Source organism: Coenobita brevimanus, chromosome 27 (assembly GCF_032717465.1).
Source record: "Coenobita brevimanus isolate Jiangsu-jjx chromosome 27, ASM3271746v2, whole genome shotgun sequence".
NCBI classification, from domain to species: Eukaryota; Metazoa; Arthropoda; class Malacostraca; order Decapoda; family Coenobitidae; genus Coenobita; species Coenobita brevimanus.
Genome location: NC_136980.1, coordinates 2,351,577 through 2,370,000, shown reverse-complemented (window position 1 = coordinate 2,370,000; position 18,424 = coordinate 2,351,577). Strand labels below are relative to the sequence as shown.

Below are 18,424 nucleotides of genomic sequence, written 5' to 3'. Positions count from 1 at the left end.
ACTTAGTACAAAACCTCTCCGTTAATTGACCGTCGATGCACAACTACGCAACAGTCATCGAAATTCTTTATGATTACTATGTATATTCGATGTCTTACCTGAGTTACGTAAAATCGTCCCTAGGTAGCAGTGTTTTTAAGTCCAATTATGCTGGTTTAAGTCGAAGGTATTTTAGATCTTGAAGCGCACAGTGAAACATGGCATTAAGTTTCCGTAGACTTTTCACCAAAGGAACACGCATTTATTTATTTAATTATTTATTTATTTATTAATTTTCGCAATATGATGTGTGTTTCTGCGCCCGTCTACTCATCGGTTAAGGAGATTTCGTAGCACCTCTTCCTTATTGATTTATTTCTACATTTAGTGCGTTAATATTGCCTTGTAAGCAATCAGTGTCGATATTAAAAACCTAAATAACACGTAAGGAAATAGGTGTAACAGGAAGAATAAACCGGTAAAGAAAAGGTGTTAACAGACCTCCTGATATAAAAAAAAGTTACATGCTTACCTCATGGCTTTCACCCTTGCTTGGCGCCATAGACCACTGGACCTGTAATCTTATCAGTGCATATTAGGAGGGAGAGTGATAGCTAGAGGCAACCCTTCCCCATGCTGGCCAAGTACGAATGTGGATTTGATAATTAGACCGCCAGAATGTATAAACCTCTTTTAGCCCGAGAACCTAGTGTATATAAATTAGCTAATACCAAGCGATTTATTGATTTTTTTTTTTTTTTTTTTTTTGAGAGAGAGAGAGAGAGAGGTTAACTTATCACGCAATGCCGTCTCTCATCAATAGGTAGATATCGTGCCGTGCCAATCACCTGCGTCAGTCAGGGCCATGGATTTTCTTTCTCACTTTCTTTCATTTCTCTCTCTCTCTCTCTCTCTCTCTCTCTCTCTCTCTCTCTCTCTCTCTCTCTCTCTCTCAACATGTGCCCTGGAGCCTCCCCCCCACTTTTTCTTGATAGTGTGTAATTAACTCGTATGTCAGCAGTGGTGTTAGTCGTTATTGTGTGTGTGTGTGTGTGTGTGTGTGTGTGTGTGTGTGTGCTTCTAAGTGTACATGTGTGCGTCTTGGTGTGTGGGCATGGCTGTATGAAGGCGAAGTTCAAGGAGAGATATTTTTACAAGGGCACCTGAGTCCAACTACCACTACCACCACCACCACATCTACTACCACAACCACAACCACCACCATATCCTCCATCACCGTCACCACCACGAAGCATCATCTCCATCTCCACCATCCTCTTCATATCACCACCATCATCGCTACCATCATCATCATCACATATACTCCATCATTCCTCGTTTGTCCTTAGCACTCTCACCTCATGTATATACTGTATTACTGCCTAACGTTCTCCTGTATTGATTTTATAGTTTTTTAGGCTGTGTAATTCACCGGGTCGGTCAGGATCACTTGATGGTCGTGATCGTCAGCATTTTACCCTCCCGGAAGGGAGCTGAGAGCTCATATAGTCCGATCTAAGGGCAAGGCTGTGACCTTCACACACACACACCCGTCCCCTTGCTCAAGGAGGACAGTAACCACCCACTTCGTCAGTGAAACTTTTCGCAGCCTGAGCGAGGCGCGAACTCCCGTCTGCCAGATGGCAAGCGAGAACGCTACCACTGCACCAGCGAGCGGTGTGTGTGTGTGTGTGTGTGTGTGTGTGTGTGTGTGTTTGAGATTGTATGTACGTATGTATGTGTACAGGAGTGTATGCGTATGTGTCTGTTTCAGTATGTGTACCTGAGCATTCTCTCTCTCTCTCTCTCTCTCTCTCTCTCTCTCTCTCTCTCGTGTGTGTGTGTGTGTGTGTGTGTGTGTGTAAATTGCTCCATTATGTCAAGGTGACGTTCAGTGTGAGATATTTTTACCAGAGCGCCTGGGCCCAGCCACCCCCACCAATCAGTTCAATACAAATAGTTACCACCACACCCCTCCTCCCCTCCCCCTAACCACTTCCCTCTACACCCACCACCACCACATACATCTCTTTCATCATCATCATCATCATCATCATCATCATCATCACCACATCCACTACCATCCATATCATCTGCGTCTCCTTCATCATCATCATCATCATCATCATCCAGTACCTCCCACGTCATTTGTTTCGCTTTCACCACCACCATCATCATCATCATCTACACATCTTTCATCATCATCATCATCATCATCACTTACACTAACAGTTCCCACCACACCGACAGACCATCATTTCGTGGTTATAGGAACCTTTCTGTACAGATGGAAGACAGCGACACACACCAAAACAAACATCCCACACAAAGAAAACAACGATACAAACACCAAAACAAACATCCCAAACAAAGAAAACGACACAACAAAACAAACATCCTAGACAAACACTGACATAAACACCCAAAGAAAACAACAACACAAACAGGACACAAACATCCCAAACAAAGAAAACGACGCAAACACCAAAACAAACATCCCAAACAAAGAAAACGACGCAAACACCAAAACAAACATCCCAAACAAAGAACGACAAAAACACCAAAACAAACCTCCCAAACAAAGAAAACGACACCAAAACAAATATCTCATAGAAAATAGAACAGCACACAAACACTGAAATAAACACCCAAAGAAAACAGCGACACAAACACCAAAACAAACATCCCAAACAAAGAAAACCCAAAGGGCCTCCCTCCGCAGCGTTACGTCAGGCGTCATCGATCGGTTCCCTGCGTGACGTCATGTGACCGCGCTGCCAGAACTGGGTCATCGGCGCAGGAGGTCACGGGGGTCAATGTGGGGTCATAAGAGGGTCAAAAGAGGGTAACGAGGGGAGTCTGAGAGGGATCACGGGGTCAGAGGTCAGAATTAGGGGTCAGTAAGGGTCAGGATTAGGGGTTAATAGGGGTTAGGATCAATGGGGATTAGGTCAGGATCAGGGGTTAGGGGTCAATGGGGATTAAGAGGTCAGGTCAGTAGGGGTCAGGATCAGGGGTAATGGGTCGAGTCGGTGGGGATTAAGGGTCAGGATCAGGGGTTAATAGGGGTCAGCAGGAGTTAGGAGGTCAGGGGTCATTATAGGTCACCAGTCGATACAAGATACTTTCGAGGGAGTCTAGTGGAGGGCAATTACGGATGACCCTGTACTGTACCTGATATATACCTGTCTAGTGTCAATTCCAGGCTTTTGTGTTTTGTATGGCCATTTCAGACACAGGGACCAGCTAGAAGTGCTTGCTGTCTATCTATCTTTCTATTTATCTATTGCCAGACGCCTTAATCCCGTAAGGGGTGGTCACAAATAAATCGCCTCCATATTGTCCTGTCCCCCGCCATTTCGCTCCCCTCCCCCTCCCAGCTCATACACCCCTCTCTCATCTACCTCTCCATCCCTCCATCTCATCGTTGGCCTCCCCCTTCCTCATCCCTTCACCTCTCTCACACACTCCTCGTTAGTCTCGCCCTCCATCCTCTCCACTTGATTTTATTCGTTTGTTTTTTTTTTTTTTTTTTTTTTTTGCCTAGATTAAAGACAAAAAGGCTCGATGATTAAATAACTTGAGGTGGAAAAATGCCATAACTTGTAATTTAATAGTCAGATTTAAAGTACCACAACTTGTAATTTGAAAGTCAGGTTTAAAGTACCGCAAGAGGCTTTTTTTTTTTTTTTTTTTTTTTTTTTTTTTTTTTTACTGACCCCCTGAAAGACAGTTTCGGGTATATGTGCGTCCGTCTAACGATTTTATTTTTGTATTTATTTATTATTATTATTTTTATTTATTTTTTGGCGAAAGTATGGTGGATTAGGTAGACCAGTTTTTGGAAATTGATCAAAGTTTCGAGTAAAAATAGCAAGAGGCTATTTGTCGCAGGCGCTGGAAGAAAATGTATGGTGGGAAAAAGGCGACTTTTTTTTTTTTTTTACTACAATGTATGAATACATACATACATACAAAATAATTCATACATACAAGCAATCATTCACATACGTACATTCATAGTTTTTCATACACATACATATACACTGTACATACATACAAGCAACTTTTCATACACATACATACATACATACAAGCAGTCATTAACGTACATAAAGCATTCTTTTCACCCACAATACGTTTTCTGTTAATTGGCAGTGACCTTTGCTGTTGCGTCTCAAGGTTTATTTTCAAAGTCAGTGGAACTAGGAAGAAAACGTAGCGTGGAAGAAGTTGACTACCTTAACCCCTTCAGTACGATGCTAGGTAAGGAAAAAAATGACTACTAGGGAGTGTGATATCACGAAGGAAAGAAAATCGTGAGAAAAAAATGGAAAGCATCATATCTACGAAAGAAGAAATGAAGCGACTGTCAAGGAAGTAGGAAATCGTGGACAGAAGAAAATCAGGGAAAAAGCATGAGACAGTCCCACCAAAATCAGGAAAAGAATGCGAGAGTATCCCCCTAAACAAGCTTGGGTTGGGCCATAAAATAATTGAAACAGTTACTCCCACACATACCAGCCGCCCCTAGTGGACTCCGTTTTCTGTGACGCCTCCTGCTGCTGCTGCTGCTGCTGTGGTTTCTTGATATCGAGCGATTGCATACGTGTCAGCTGTACCCAGATTGCGATCCCCGCTACCACAAGGGCTATGACCACCACAGCGCAGCGCCCCACCATTTTTGAGTCGCTCCACGCAGTAGGAGGGGAAAAAGACACGTCAGGGAGGAAAGACAGAGGGAGGGGACACAAAAGACAGAGGTTGCACGTATGCGCGGCAACGTTGGACTGTCGCCATTGCTGTTTTGCGCGCTCCACCTGCTCGCAGGTGGTTTCTTTCCCAGGATGGTCTTGGTGGCGGTTTTTTCCTTCATCCTCAGTGTAGGTCTTGGCCGCTTTGATGTGGCTAACCTCAGATTCTTGTATCCAGGTTAGGACTTTCTCAGTCCCCGTAATGAAGGGATTTATGAAGCTTCGTGTAAGTTTAATAAAGTTGTCTGGTGGCAGAAAGAACAAAATAATGAAATATATACTTAATCATACTTTTTTTTTTTTTTTTAGCTCTAGGTATTCTGAGTTAGCAAATATTTGGCGTTAGCTGGAATACATTGCAATATTTGGCGTTAGCTGGAATACATTGCAATATTTGACGTTAGCTGGAAGAAATTGCAGTATTTGGCTTTAGCTGAAATAACTTGGAATATTGTTAGTTCTCCGGATAGTCTTTAGATACTGAAACATCTCAAGGAGCGGCCCTATCCTGTGTATTACCATTTTTTAATTGATGTTTCTTCATACCCGTAGACTTCAGCATCACAGCGAAGGACCCCGTAACCCCAACCTCTCTCTCAGGTCCTCTTGTACTTGCTAACTTAGGTGGTGTGCCAGGTGGATTCGTCTGACACTCGGAATAAAATATAAAGTTTCTGTATCGCTTGCAACATAAACCCCTTTGACGTATTGCCATTTAATATTTCATTCCTGTTATTACCGGACATCATTAAGGTTAGGTGAGTGCCGTATCAGTAAAGGGGTTTTGACGCGAGTGCCGTATCAGTGGAGGGATTCTGACGCGAGTGTCATGTCAGTGACGCGAGTCTATGACCCTACCGAATGGAATAAGAACGATTTTTAGAATTGTTGAAGTTTGTTCGTCCTGGGAAAAACCAGCCAACTCAGCAGCCGGCACGGTCCGCCCACCTCCTCCCTCCCTCTTTCCCTCCTCCTCCTCCTCCTCCTCCCACAGTGCATTTGGCTGTGAGAGGTCTCCCTTGAGCTGAATAAAGCGTTTGGCTGCTGTATAAATAAAATAAGAGGCATTTCTGTCCGGAGGAAGAATGTTCTTTTTAAAATTTGAAATATTGTACTGAACTTCGTAGGAAATAGTAAGAAAGTAAGCCGCTTCACCCCCCCCCCTCTCTCTCTCTCTTTCTCTCTCATAATGCACTTGGCTGGCATCACTTCCTCCATAAATATTCCTCCCGCCTCCCTTTGGCCCATACATTTCACCCCTTTCTCACATTTTATTTATTTTGCTTTACTATTAATCTGCCTGGATGATGATGATGATGATGATTGTTATTATTATTATGATCCCATTCATTCTGGTTAGGGTCGCCTTCTCGCGGTGGCACTGATATGTTTGACTCTACTGCTGCTACCACCACCACTGCTACTACTACTACTACTACTACTATATTTCCTTTACTAATCCCTTCACTATTAAACTCCATCCTAAGCTGAGTAAAATCGTCTGGAGATAGCAAAAATAAAATGAAAAAATAGGGGTTAATCTCGTCTTTTTGGTCTCTCTCTCTCTCTCTCTCTCTCTCTCTCTCTCTCTCTCTCTCTCTCTCTCTCTCTTTGACCTCCCCTGACCGCTCTTCCTTCCACATCTCACAGCAATGACCTCAGTATCGTTATTATTTTAGTATGGGGGAAAGTGGTATTAGTGGCTGAGAGTATCTGTATAATAATAATAATAATAATAATAATAATAATAATAATAATAATAATCACCATAGTAGTAGTGGTAGTGGTGGTGGTGCTGGTGGTAGTAGTAGTAGTAGTTTGAGCATTAATTATCTCTTCTCTTTCCTTTAAAAAAAAAAAGGAAACACTACAAAGGGAAAACTGTCGTACATCATCATCATCACCACCACCATCATCATCATCATCATCATCATCACCACCACCATCATCACCATCATCATCATCATCATCATCATCATCATCATCACCACCACCATCATCATCATCATCATCATCATCATCATCATCACCACCATCATCATCATCATCATCACCACCATCATCATCATCATCATCACCACCACCACCATCACCACCATCATCATCATCATCATCATCATCATCATCATCATCACCACCACCATCATCATCATCATCATCATCATCATCATCATCATCATCTCTGCCACAAGCACTGGGTAGGAGGAAGCCAAAAACAGGATGAAGAAAAAACACGTAAAAAAATGTCAACAGACTGCCTAGTTTTTTTTTTTTTTCATTCCTCAGCATTCCTCACTCCCTACATACACTCCTCATTCCCTACACATTCCTCAACATTCCTCGTTCCCCACATACATTCCTCAACATTCCTCATCCCCCACATACATTCCTGAGTCCCCACACTCATTCCTCATTTCCTACATTCATTCCTCATCCCCCATTCCTCACATACGTTCCTCATTCCCTACACACATTCCTCAATATTCCTTATTCCCTACAGCCAGTCCATTACATATCTCTCTCTTTGCAGGGGTAATGTGGAGGTGGAAAAAAGGCAGCAGAGAAAGGTCAGTGAATTTGAAACTTTTTTTTTTGTTTTTTAATTTTTTTTTTATGCCAGGGAGAAGGAATCAAAGAACGAGGAAGTGTAAGAATATATGTAAGAGTAAATTGATAGTATTTCAAAAGCGCATCTGTTGAAAATTTTGAGTGAATTTTTGGAGAGAGGAATTAGGGTATTTGAGGAGAGTGTGTGGGTAGGTTTATAGTATATTTAAAGACGTGTAGAAGGATTTTGAGTGAATTGTGGAAAGAGTAATGTATTGGAGGGATATTGATACTCGAATTTTGAATGTGAGTGTAAGGAAGAGTAAGATAGTATTTGATAGGGAGTTTATAATTGAAGTTTGAAAAAAAAAAATTGTTATTGTATGAGGTAAAATTTTGAATGTTTTGAAAAGGAAATTTTGGGAGCGTGTTTGAGGCATTGATAGTAGATGTTTGCGAGTGAATTTTGATATTATTATTATTATTATTATTACTATTAATATCATTTTGTTACTCTTATAATCGTACTCATCAGTGTAATCATCATCATCATTTTGTATTGGTATCATCATCATCTCCTCCTCCTCCTCCTCCTCCTCCCTTTTCATAGTCGTAATCTTCTGTAATAAATCAATTATTCCTCAGTACGAAGATAGTGGACAAAACGATATTAGCTTGCCGTATCCTAAAATAAATAGCCGAGGAAGGTGTGTTAGGGAGCCTTCGCCTATCCGCTTATGTTTTCGATAACCGTTTTCTCTACAGTACGTGCACCAGAGAAAACGTTGGAATGAGCACGTTTGATGGTTAACTCGTGTAAACTGACTTCGTAAACTGCAGAGAGGTTGGTATGGGAAGAAGTCTGGAGATTCCTTTATACTTTGATGCATAGGCCAAAATAATGTGAAAATCTTAGTGTGAGTGACCACTGGATTTACTAAAGAAAGACACAAAGCTAAGAAATAAGTGACAGAAAGTGCAACCCGAAGTACTTTGTTTTCCACTATTTCACCCTCCCATCCTCCTCCTCATCTTCCTTATCACCTTCCGTCTTTCACCATATCCTACAGGCGTCCTTCCTTCCTACATTCTCCTTTCTCCTCCACCTTCTCCCGTCTCTCTCCTTCCCTCCTTGTTTTACTCTCTTCCATCCTTCATCTCCTACCATTTCTTGCCACTCCCCTCTTCCATCACTTCCCTCCCATTTCATTATCTCCCTTCCTTCCTTCAGTACTGTCTTTCCGTCTCTCCCATCTCCACCCTTTATCATCCTTTCATCCCTCCTTAACCCTTTACTTTATTCCTTTACTTTTATTCTCCCCTCCCATCCTTTGTTCACTCTGCAATCTCTCTCCCTTTACTCCTTCATCCCTCTTCCCTCCCTTCCTCGACCTTTCTCTTCCATTCCTCTCCCCTCTCCCCATCCCTCTTCATCCCTCCTACCTCCCTCCTCTCCCCTCCCCAATCCCTTCCCCTCTCCTTTACCTCCCCTTTCATTCCTCACCCCCTCTTTTTCCCCTCTGCCTTACCCTCACCCCTCCTTTCCCCCATTTACCCCCCTTCCTCACCCCTTTCCCCTCCCTAACACCCACCCTCATCCCCTCCCCTCTTCCCTCCTCCCTTCCTTCCTAACACCCCCCCACCCTCTCCCATCCTCCATTTACCCCCCACACCCCTCTCCCCTCCCTTCCTAACACCCACCCTCATCCCCTCCCCTCTTCCCTCCTCCCTTCCTTCCTGACACCCCCCCACTCTCCCTCCCATCCTCCCTCTCCCTCTCCCCTGTCTCCCCAACACCCCCTCCCATTTATAGTGGTTAGAACGCCCCGATCGGACTAGCGGCCTTATACGGTTCGATCTCCCTTCTGATCATGCCTTGCCACCCGGGAGAGGTAGACTGGTCATCTACCCTTACATCTACTGGTCTACGTTAGCCTAGCCCGGGGACCCTACACCTGGAGGGGGTGATTGCGTGATATTCTTCTTTACTCATTATATCCCTCCTTTTCCCTCCCCCTTCCCCTTCATTCACCCCACTTCCTCCCCCTTTCTCCTCTTCCCTCCCTCTCCTCCCCTACATTCCTCTTCCCTCCCCCCTCCCCCTTCTCTCGTCTTCCCTATCCCCCTTCCTCCCCCTTCTCTCCTCGTCCATCCCCCCTTCCTCCCCCTCCCTCCCTGCTCCTCTTCCCTCCTCCCCTTGCCTCCCCCCTACTTTCCTCTTCTATCCCCACTTCCCCTTCTCTCCCCACCTCCTCCTCTTCCCCCCACCTTACCCTATTCTTCTCCCTCTCCTTCCTCCCCCTTCCTTCCCTCTCCTCCCCCTCTTTCCTTTACTTCCTTCCAACTTTCTTTTCAGTTCCGGAAATGGAAGTTACGACTCATAAAACCGGAATATGAGAGAGAGAGAGAGAGAGAGAGAGAGAGAGAGAGAGAGAGAACTACCAGCATTCACTCTCGTTTAAATAAAGAATAGTAAAGAAAAAAGATAACGGTTCTGACGAAATGTGTGTGTGTGTGTGTGTGTGTGTGTGTGTGTGAGAGAGAGAGAGAGAGAGAGAATGTAAGTGAATGAAAAAAGTTAGTCACCTGAAGTTTTTCTTTTTCTTCCTCAGACATCCCATTTTTCATTCTCTCTCTCTCTCTCTCTCTCTCTCTCTCTCTCTCTCTCCCCACTTACATCCCACTTCCTTCCACTTAACCCAGATCACTATTGTCCACCGTCAATACTGAATACACACACACACACACACACACACACACACACACACACACACACACACACACACATTCCACCCTTCCTTCTTCATTCCCGTCCATTCCACCCCATCACCTCCTCAGGGCTCTCTCCATCCACCTCGTTCTTGGTCTGCCTCTCCCCGTCCTCTAGGCCACTTCCTTTACTATACACGTAATTCAGTGACTCGGTGTTTTTTCCTGCCCCTCCTTTATTCCCTTTATTTTTCGTGTTTTCTTTGTTTTTCGTCTTGTTTTATTGCCATTTCACGCTTTTTTTTTTTTTTCATTAAGGTGTTTTTCTCCATACTATCTTCATTTTGTTTATTTATTTATTTAGTTTTTTTTTGGTGGGGGGGGCGTTTTGGAATGAGGTAAAATGGCTCCTATTCCCACCGGTTAAGGAAACTCCGTAACACCTCATCCTTAGCGATGTATTTTTGGCTATGGCTGGTTACTATCCACTTGTATTGTACGTTATTTATGCAGAGTATGGCGATATTGTAAGGATTTAACACAAGCGGATAGTAAGACGTAATAACCAAAATAAATCGCTTAAGAAAAGGTGTTAGGGAGCTTCCCTACCCGACGAGAATAGAATTAAACACATCCTAAGACTGAAGGGGTTAAGAGAGATTGTTAATAATTGTTACGTGTAGTTGTTGTAATTATGAATGTGACATAATTAGAGTGATAATTATACGGATGGTTATAGCTGATTTAGGTGTGTGTGTGTGTGTGTGTGTGTATGTGTGTGTGTGTGTGTGTGTGCGTGCGCGCGCGCGGGGCAAGTCACCTAAAGGCCTTCATCTTAAGTTGATTCTCTCTCTCTCTCTCTCTCTCTCTCTCTCTCTCTCTCTCTCTCTCTCTCCCTCCTTTAATTTCAGTGCCTCCATCTCATCATTCTTATAATCCATCCGTTTATATTTTTTTCTATAACTACTGGAAACCATAAGCAGAATTATATACGCGAAAATATAGTCAGTGAATCCTGTATATAGTCTTAAGTTGTAGTTATTATATATATATATATATATATATATATATATATATATATATATATATATAAGTGCCGTTTTTTCACATTTTTTTTGCATATATATATATTTGGTTTTGAAGAGTTTGCCATGCTTTTTTCCAGGTCTCATGTGACTTTTTATGATGGGAGGGCTATAAGGCAGTCATACATACATACATACATACAAATACATACACAAACTTACATACATACATACATACATACACATACAAACTTACGTACATACATACTGTACATATACAGTAGATTCACAAACTTACACACATACATATGGTACATAAATATACTCACATCCATACAAATACATACACATAGAAACTTACATATATATATACGACAAATACCCCCGCTCATACCAATACACCAGTCCTGTATGAGACAGCCCTAGCATGTATTCAATATGGACGGTGGGTGTTAGCGCCGAAGTGGTGACATGTAGAGGTGTATGGTACGTAGGAAGACTACTGGGCCTTGAAAGCAGGATGTGAAACCTATGCCCAGAGTCGGTCACATAAAAAAAAAAAAAAAAAAACGCTATACCGAACGCTATAAACAGAAAACGAGAGTATTTTCTTCCTGCCCTCCTTTTTCCCAGTCCATTTTATCGTCTTGTTTCTTTTTCCTTTGTTTTGTTTTTCTAGTTTTCGTTGTTTTATTTATTTTTTATTGTTTCCAAGATTTTCCAGTTCTTATGTAGGTTTTCACGCCATGTTGCGAAGATCTGCTGTATTGTTTTTTTTTTTTCCTCCTTTCTGTCCTCCTCCTCCTCCTCTTCCTCCTCCTCCTCATCATCATCATCATCATCATCATCATCATCGTCTCCTCCTCCTCCTCCTCCTCCTCCGAAATATTGTTGTACATAAAGACAAGCAGATGGAGTTCAATATTTTGGTGCATATATATTAAGGCAAATAGATAGAAACTGCATAAGACGGAAAAATAAGTCGATACAGGAAGATAATACTAAATATATTGATAAAGGCAAATATACGTAGATATACATAGATACATACATACAGATATACATAGATACATACATACATACATAGACAAAATGCAACCAAGTCTACGTATACATACATACATACAGATATTCATGCACAACTGTAAAGAATAACATACATAGACGGAGACCTCTATAAGCAAACAGATACATACAGACAGACAGACGCACAGCTAGGTACACACAAAGCAACACCAGACACGAGAGAGAGAGAGAGAGAGAGAGCATACCAGAGCAGCGTGCCTCGTAATCATTTCCTTTCACTGTCATTTTCACGTTAACGCATTTTACACAGCCATCATTTTCCTGTCAGTCATTCCCCGGTTCATTTTCATCATTTTCCTTGTCATTTTCCCTTTTCCATGTCCATTTCCAGGCAGCTCATTTCCATTTCTACTTGTGCTTCCTCGGTCTTCTTCCAGGCCCATCATTTTCCAGTGTCATTTCACAGTTCATCTTCTATATTACTCTTTTTCCAGTCATGATCTGTTTGTTTCATTTTCTCACTTTCATTTCCCGTTCCCATCATTTCCCAGTCATTCTCCCGGTCATGTTCTTCCTCTCGTACATCTTCCACAGTCATTTTCCAATACCATTCTTTTCCAGTCCTCATTTTTCGTGTTCATTTTCTCCCTCCATCATTTTCATGTCATTTTATTTTTTCCCATCACTTTCATGCCTCATTTTCCCATCACCTTCATGTCATTTTTTTTTTCATTTCTTTCCTCCATCATTTCATGTCTTTTTTTTTTTTTTTCCACCTTCACTTCCATATTCCATGCCCATCATTTTCCAGGCTTGTTTCCTGTCACTTTCACTTCGCGGCTCATTTCCCCTTTGTCTCACTTTCATTCTCCACGTCTATCAAGCTCATTTCCTTCCGTTTCTTCTTTTCCACATTCATTCTCCGCCCAGTCATTTTCCAGGTCATTACCTTCCATCTTCATTTTTAAACCATTTTTCCCTTCATTTCCTCCGGTGTCCTTTCCCGTTCATTATCAGTCACTTTCATTCTCTGAGTCCATTTTTTTCGTTCATTTTCTTTGTTACTTTCATTTTTCTTTTCAGACGTTCAGTTCAAACCTGTCATTTCCAGTTCATTTCTCTCATTTTGCAGGTCATCTTCATCTACCTCTGTCAGTTGTATATATCAGTCATTTTTTAGCTCACTTTCTCACTTTCATCTTCATCTTCATTTTCCTATTCATTTTCCAGTTCATTTCCATTCATTTTCCAGTCCATTTCTCATTCATTTTCCTATTCATTTTTCGTCACTTTCTTTTTGCTGTCCATTTCTCATTTTCATTTTCACTCATTTTCCAATTCATTTTCTTTGTTCATTTTCATTTTCATTTCCTCATTCATTTTCCAGTTCATTTTCTGACATTTTCCAGTTCATTTTTCGTTATTTTCCCATTCATTTTCCTGTTCATTTCCCGGCTCATTTTTTATTCATTTTCCCTTTCATTTTCTCATTTTCTAATTAATTTCATATTCATTTTCCAGTTCATTTCCTCGCTCATTTTCCCATCCATTTTTATGCATTTCCAGCTCATTTTGTCAGTTTCATTTTCCACTTCATTTCTCATTCATTTTCCAAGTTCATTTTCTACCATTATTTTCCGTCACTTTCATTTTCCTATTGATTTGTCATTCATATTCCAGGGTCATTTCCTTAATTTTCCCAGTCACTTTCATTTTCCAGAGTCATTTCCTTCATTTTCCGTCATTTTCATTTCCCAGGGTCATTTCCTTCATTTTCCGTCATTTTCATTTTCCAGGTCATTTTCATAATTGTCACTCATTTTCCTAGTCATTTCCTTCATTATCTCGTAATTTCCCAGTCACTCATTTGCCAGGTCATTTCTCCATAGTTTTTCGTTCATTTTCCCAGTCACTCATTTGCCAGGTCATTTTCTTAATTTTTTCGTTCATTTTTCCAGTCACTTTCATTTTCTAGATCATTTCCTTAATTTCCTTGTTTGTTTTTCCAGCCACTTTCATTTTCCGGATCATTTCTTATTCATTTTCCACGTTATCATCTTGGTTACCTCCAGCACTTTTGTCACGTTCATTTTCCTGTTCATTTCTTTGTCATTTTCATCTCCCAAACACTTCCTTTTCCTTTTGTCATTTCCTTTTCCAGGCTCTACATGTCCTATTTTCTCACCCCCAGACTCAGCCTCCCCCCCCCCGCCTCTCTCTCTCTCTCTCTCTCTCTCTCTCTCTCTCTCTCTCTCTTTCCTCCTCCTCCTCCTCCTCCTCCTCCTCCTCCTCCTCCTCCTCCTCCTCCTCCTCCGCGACATTCTGGCCCCAGACACGGTTCCAGACGGCGGGATGAGAGAGAGAGAGAGAGAGAATCCATTGTCACTCAACAGTTCTTCGTGCTACGTTCTCTTTCTCTCCTTTCCTCTCTCCTCCTCCTCCACCTTCCTTTCTTCCTTCCTTCTTCCCTCCCTCCCTCCTCTGTTCTGTATCTTTACTCCTTTTCCTTCTCGTCTTCCTATTTTTCTCCTCTTGTCCACACACATCCATTCTTTCAGTCGTTTCCCTCCCCTCCCTCATCATTCCCTTCTCTCTCCTCTCCTTTTCATTCTCGACCTTTTGTAGCTTATTTCACGAAGCTCAGCGCCTTCAAACAACAATACTACGGCCTTGCATCCTTTCCATGGCACTTCTTCGTGACTAGAGTAGCATCATATTCCAAGGTTAATCCATCGTTACAGCCAAGCATTCAAGATGGAGAGATGGCATTTTTGAGTCCAGTTACAGTAGAAAGAATATTGTAACAGTGACATAATATACAATACTCCGGCTCTGCTTCCTTTCCATGGCACTTCTTCGTGACTTGCATCATATTCCAGGGTTAATCCATCGTTACAGCCCAGCATTCAAGGTGGGGAGATGGCAGTTTTGGGTCAAGTCAGAGCAGAAAGAGTATAGTAACCAGTGAGATTTTCCAACCTCATAAGGCCCTTTGAATTTCGCGCCACCACGAGTTAGTATCTAGGCTATGGGAGGGACGCAGTGTTGCCCAGTTTTTATATCCATGTCATTTTTTTTTTTCCAACCACTTAGTTACGTTAAGAGGGTCACACTAGCTTTACGAATTCATTATCTTTTACGTGTTTTTCATATTTGTTCCCGGATTCGTTAAAATTGTACCTGTATCAGAAGAGAGGTTAAGCATACACCATGAACAAGAAGTATTGCATTAAGAGGGTCATACTAGTTTTGCGAATTCATAATCTTTTAAGCGGTGTTTACATTTGTTCCTGGAATCATTCAGATTAGTTGTATTAGATCAGAGGAATAAGAGTACACCATGAACAAGATATATCCATTCAAAAACCTCTATATATTTAAGGAACAGCAGTGGTATTCAGTATAGTAATTATCTTCACAGGGATAAACAGTGAAGAGATGAGAAGGAAGGGAAGGAGGAGGAGGAGAGGGGAGAAGAGGAAGGAAAGAGGATGTAGAGGAATATAAAACTTAAACAACCTTATAATAACTATACTCTTTATACTCTAACTTGGCCTAAAATTGCCATCTCTCCATCTTGAGTGCTGAGTTGTAGCTGTAGATTAACACTATGATGCTAGTCACGAAGAGGTGCTGTGGAAAGGATGTAGAACCTTAGTACTATTTATCCTGGAAGAGCTACGTGAAATAAGCTACAAAAGGACGAAAATCTAGGCCAGGTTAAGGTGAAAGGAGTATAGTTTCAAAGTTATAAGCAGTAATAACAGCATCTTTCAGTACTGCATTAGTTGGTAGAGAATGATTGAAAGGAGTAATGGGTATATATATATTTTTTTTTATTTCCCTATCTTGTTACATGTGTTATATTTGAATAATTGTGATAAGTATACAGACTAGGTTATAGGAATTTGTAAAAGTTGATATATATTTACGAATTTGTGCAAGTTGATAGTATAATGGATTTTATTGCACTAACATCATTATGAATCACTTGGTAAAGATGCATGTCTACTGTTACGAGAGAGAGAGAGAGAGAGAGAGGAAAGTTGGAGGAAGGAAATGGCCGGAGATGGATGAAGCAGTGTGTGTGTGTGTGTGTGTGTGTGTGTGTGTGTGTGTGTGTGTCTTGTCTCACTGCTGGGTATTACTGACGTGGATGTCTGAGAGAGAGAGAGAGAGAGAAAGAGAGGCGATAAGAGAGTGAGATAAACGTCTTATCTTGTTTCACCGTGCTGGTTATTGTTCACGTCTCTCTCTCTCTCTCTCTCTCTCTCTCAACACACACACACACACACAATACACTTCCCCCCACCCCACTTCTCTTTCTTCCTTCCCTCCCTTACTTCCCTTTTCTTCCATATCTCATTCACTTCCCTTTCCTTCTTCCTCTCCCCAGTTCCCTTTCCTCCTTCCCTTTTTCCTCCCCTTCTTCCGTGCTGCTTATTGTTCACCTCTCTCTCTCTCTCTCTCTCTCTCTCAACACACACACACACACACAATACACTCCCCCCCACCCCACTTCTCTTTCTTCCTTCCCTCCCTTACTTCCCTTTTCTTCCATATCTCATTCACTTCCCTTTCCTTCTTCCTCTCCCCAGTTCCCTTTCCTCCTTCCCTTTTTCCTCCCCTTCTTCCCATCCCATCTTTTTAACTTTCCTCCCTCCATCGTCCCTTTCCCAGGCTTTCCTTTTCTCCCTTCCTTCTCCACCCCTTACCATCCTTTCCGGTTCTCCCTCCCTCCCTTGGCTATTCTGTTTCTTCTCCCACTGTTCTCCCTCCCCTCCCCTCTCTCATCACCCCCTCTCCACTCACTCACCCTCTTTCTTCCGATAGCATACCCTGTCTCCCTCTCCTCTTTCATCCCTCATCTCCCCTCCCTCTCACACCTGATCATTCTCCCTCTCATTCTTCCTTACTCCTCTCTCCCTCACTCCCCTAACCACACACTCTCTCCCTCTTACTCATCTCCCTCTGCCTCCCTCACCTAACCAAACTCTCCCTCTCATTCTTCCACACCTCTCTCCCCCTCCCTTCCCTCACCACACATACTCTCTCTCATATTTCTTCATTATCTCTCTCCCCTAAACACACTCTACCTCTCACCTTTCTCCCTCCCCCTCCCTCTTCCATTACCTCACCTTTTTTCCCACCGTTCCTGTCCTTCCCTCCTTGAAAGGGTAGAGTCGTAGGAGGGGTTAGGACGGATTTGATGATGATGATGATGATTGTAATGACGATGATGATGATGATGAAGATTGTAATGATGATGATGATGGAGAGTGTGATGGTGATGATGATGATAATGAAGATTGTGATGATGATGATGGTGATGGTGAAGATTGTGGTGATGATGATGATGATTTTAAGATTGTGATGATGATGTTGGTAGTGGTGATGATGATGAAGATTGTAATGATGATGATAATGGAGAGTGTGATGGTGATGATGATGGAGAGTGTGATGGTGATGATGTTGATAATGAAGATTGTGATGATGATGATGGTGATGGTGAAGATTGTGGTGATGATGATGTTGGTAATGGTGATGATGATGAAGATTGTGTTTATGATAAGAATGTGATGGTGATGGTGATGATGTTGATAATGAAGATTGTGATGATGATGAGAATGAAGATTGTGATGATATGAAGCAGTGACGGTAAAAAACAGGAGGTTATATTTTTTTGTGGCTATGGATATCCCGTAACACCCTTCCTTAGCGATTAATTTTGCACAGTAGGCTACACTTAAATATCCTTTTGTATGCCATGCCGATTAAAAAAAAAAAAAAAAAACTATGCAAAATGAATCGCGAAAGAAGACTTGCTACGAAACATCCTATACCACTATACACTGTCCAGAAGATAGTGCTCTATCTCTCTCTCTGTCTCTCTCTCTCTCTCTCTCTACTCAGTGCCCTAATGTTTGCTTGGTCATGTTCTTTCTACTCGGTGCATCTGGGTGTGTGTGTGTGTGTGTGTGTGTGTGTGTGTGTGTGCTTTACGTTTGCAGTGCTTTGTGTTTGTAAGTTTGTATGTATGTGTGTACACTGCTCGATGAGTATTGGGCAGTGTGTGTGTGTGTGTGTGTGTGTGTGTGTGTGTGTGTGTGTGTGTGTGTGTGTGTGTGTGTGTGTGTGTGTTTTACGTTTGCAGTGCTTTGTGTTTGTAAGTTTGTATGTGTGTGTGTGTGTGTGCCAATGTCAGGTGAATATTTGTGGTGTGCGTGCATTGGTTGAGTGCGTTAAAGTGCTTGGCTGTCACTGCTTGCCTGCTTATGTGTATTTCTGGGGTAGCGTGTGTGTGTGTGTGTGTGTGTGTGTGTGTGTGTGTGTGTGTGTGTGTGTGTGTGTGTGTGTGTGTGTTGCCATTGTATGTGTGTGTAC

At 42.1% G+C, this 18,424-nt stretch overlaps 1 protein-coding gene across 1 annotated transcript in view; it reads right to left on the bottom strand.

Annotated features, from left to right (window-relative positions):
- LOC145394547 (arginine kinase) overlaps nucleotides 1-18,424 on the bottom strand; it is a 107,514-nt gene that overhangs the window by 87,343 nt on the left and 1,747 nt on the right. The window lies entirely within an intron of this gene.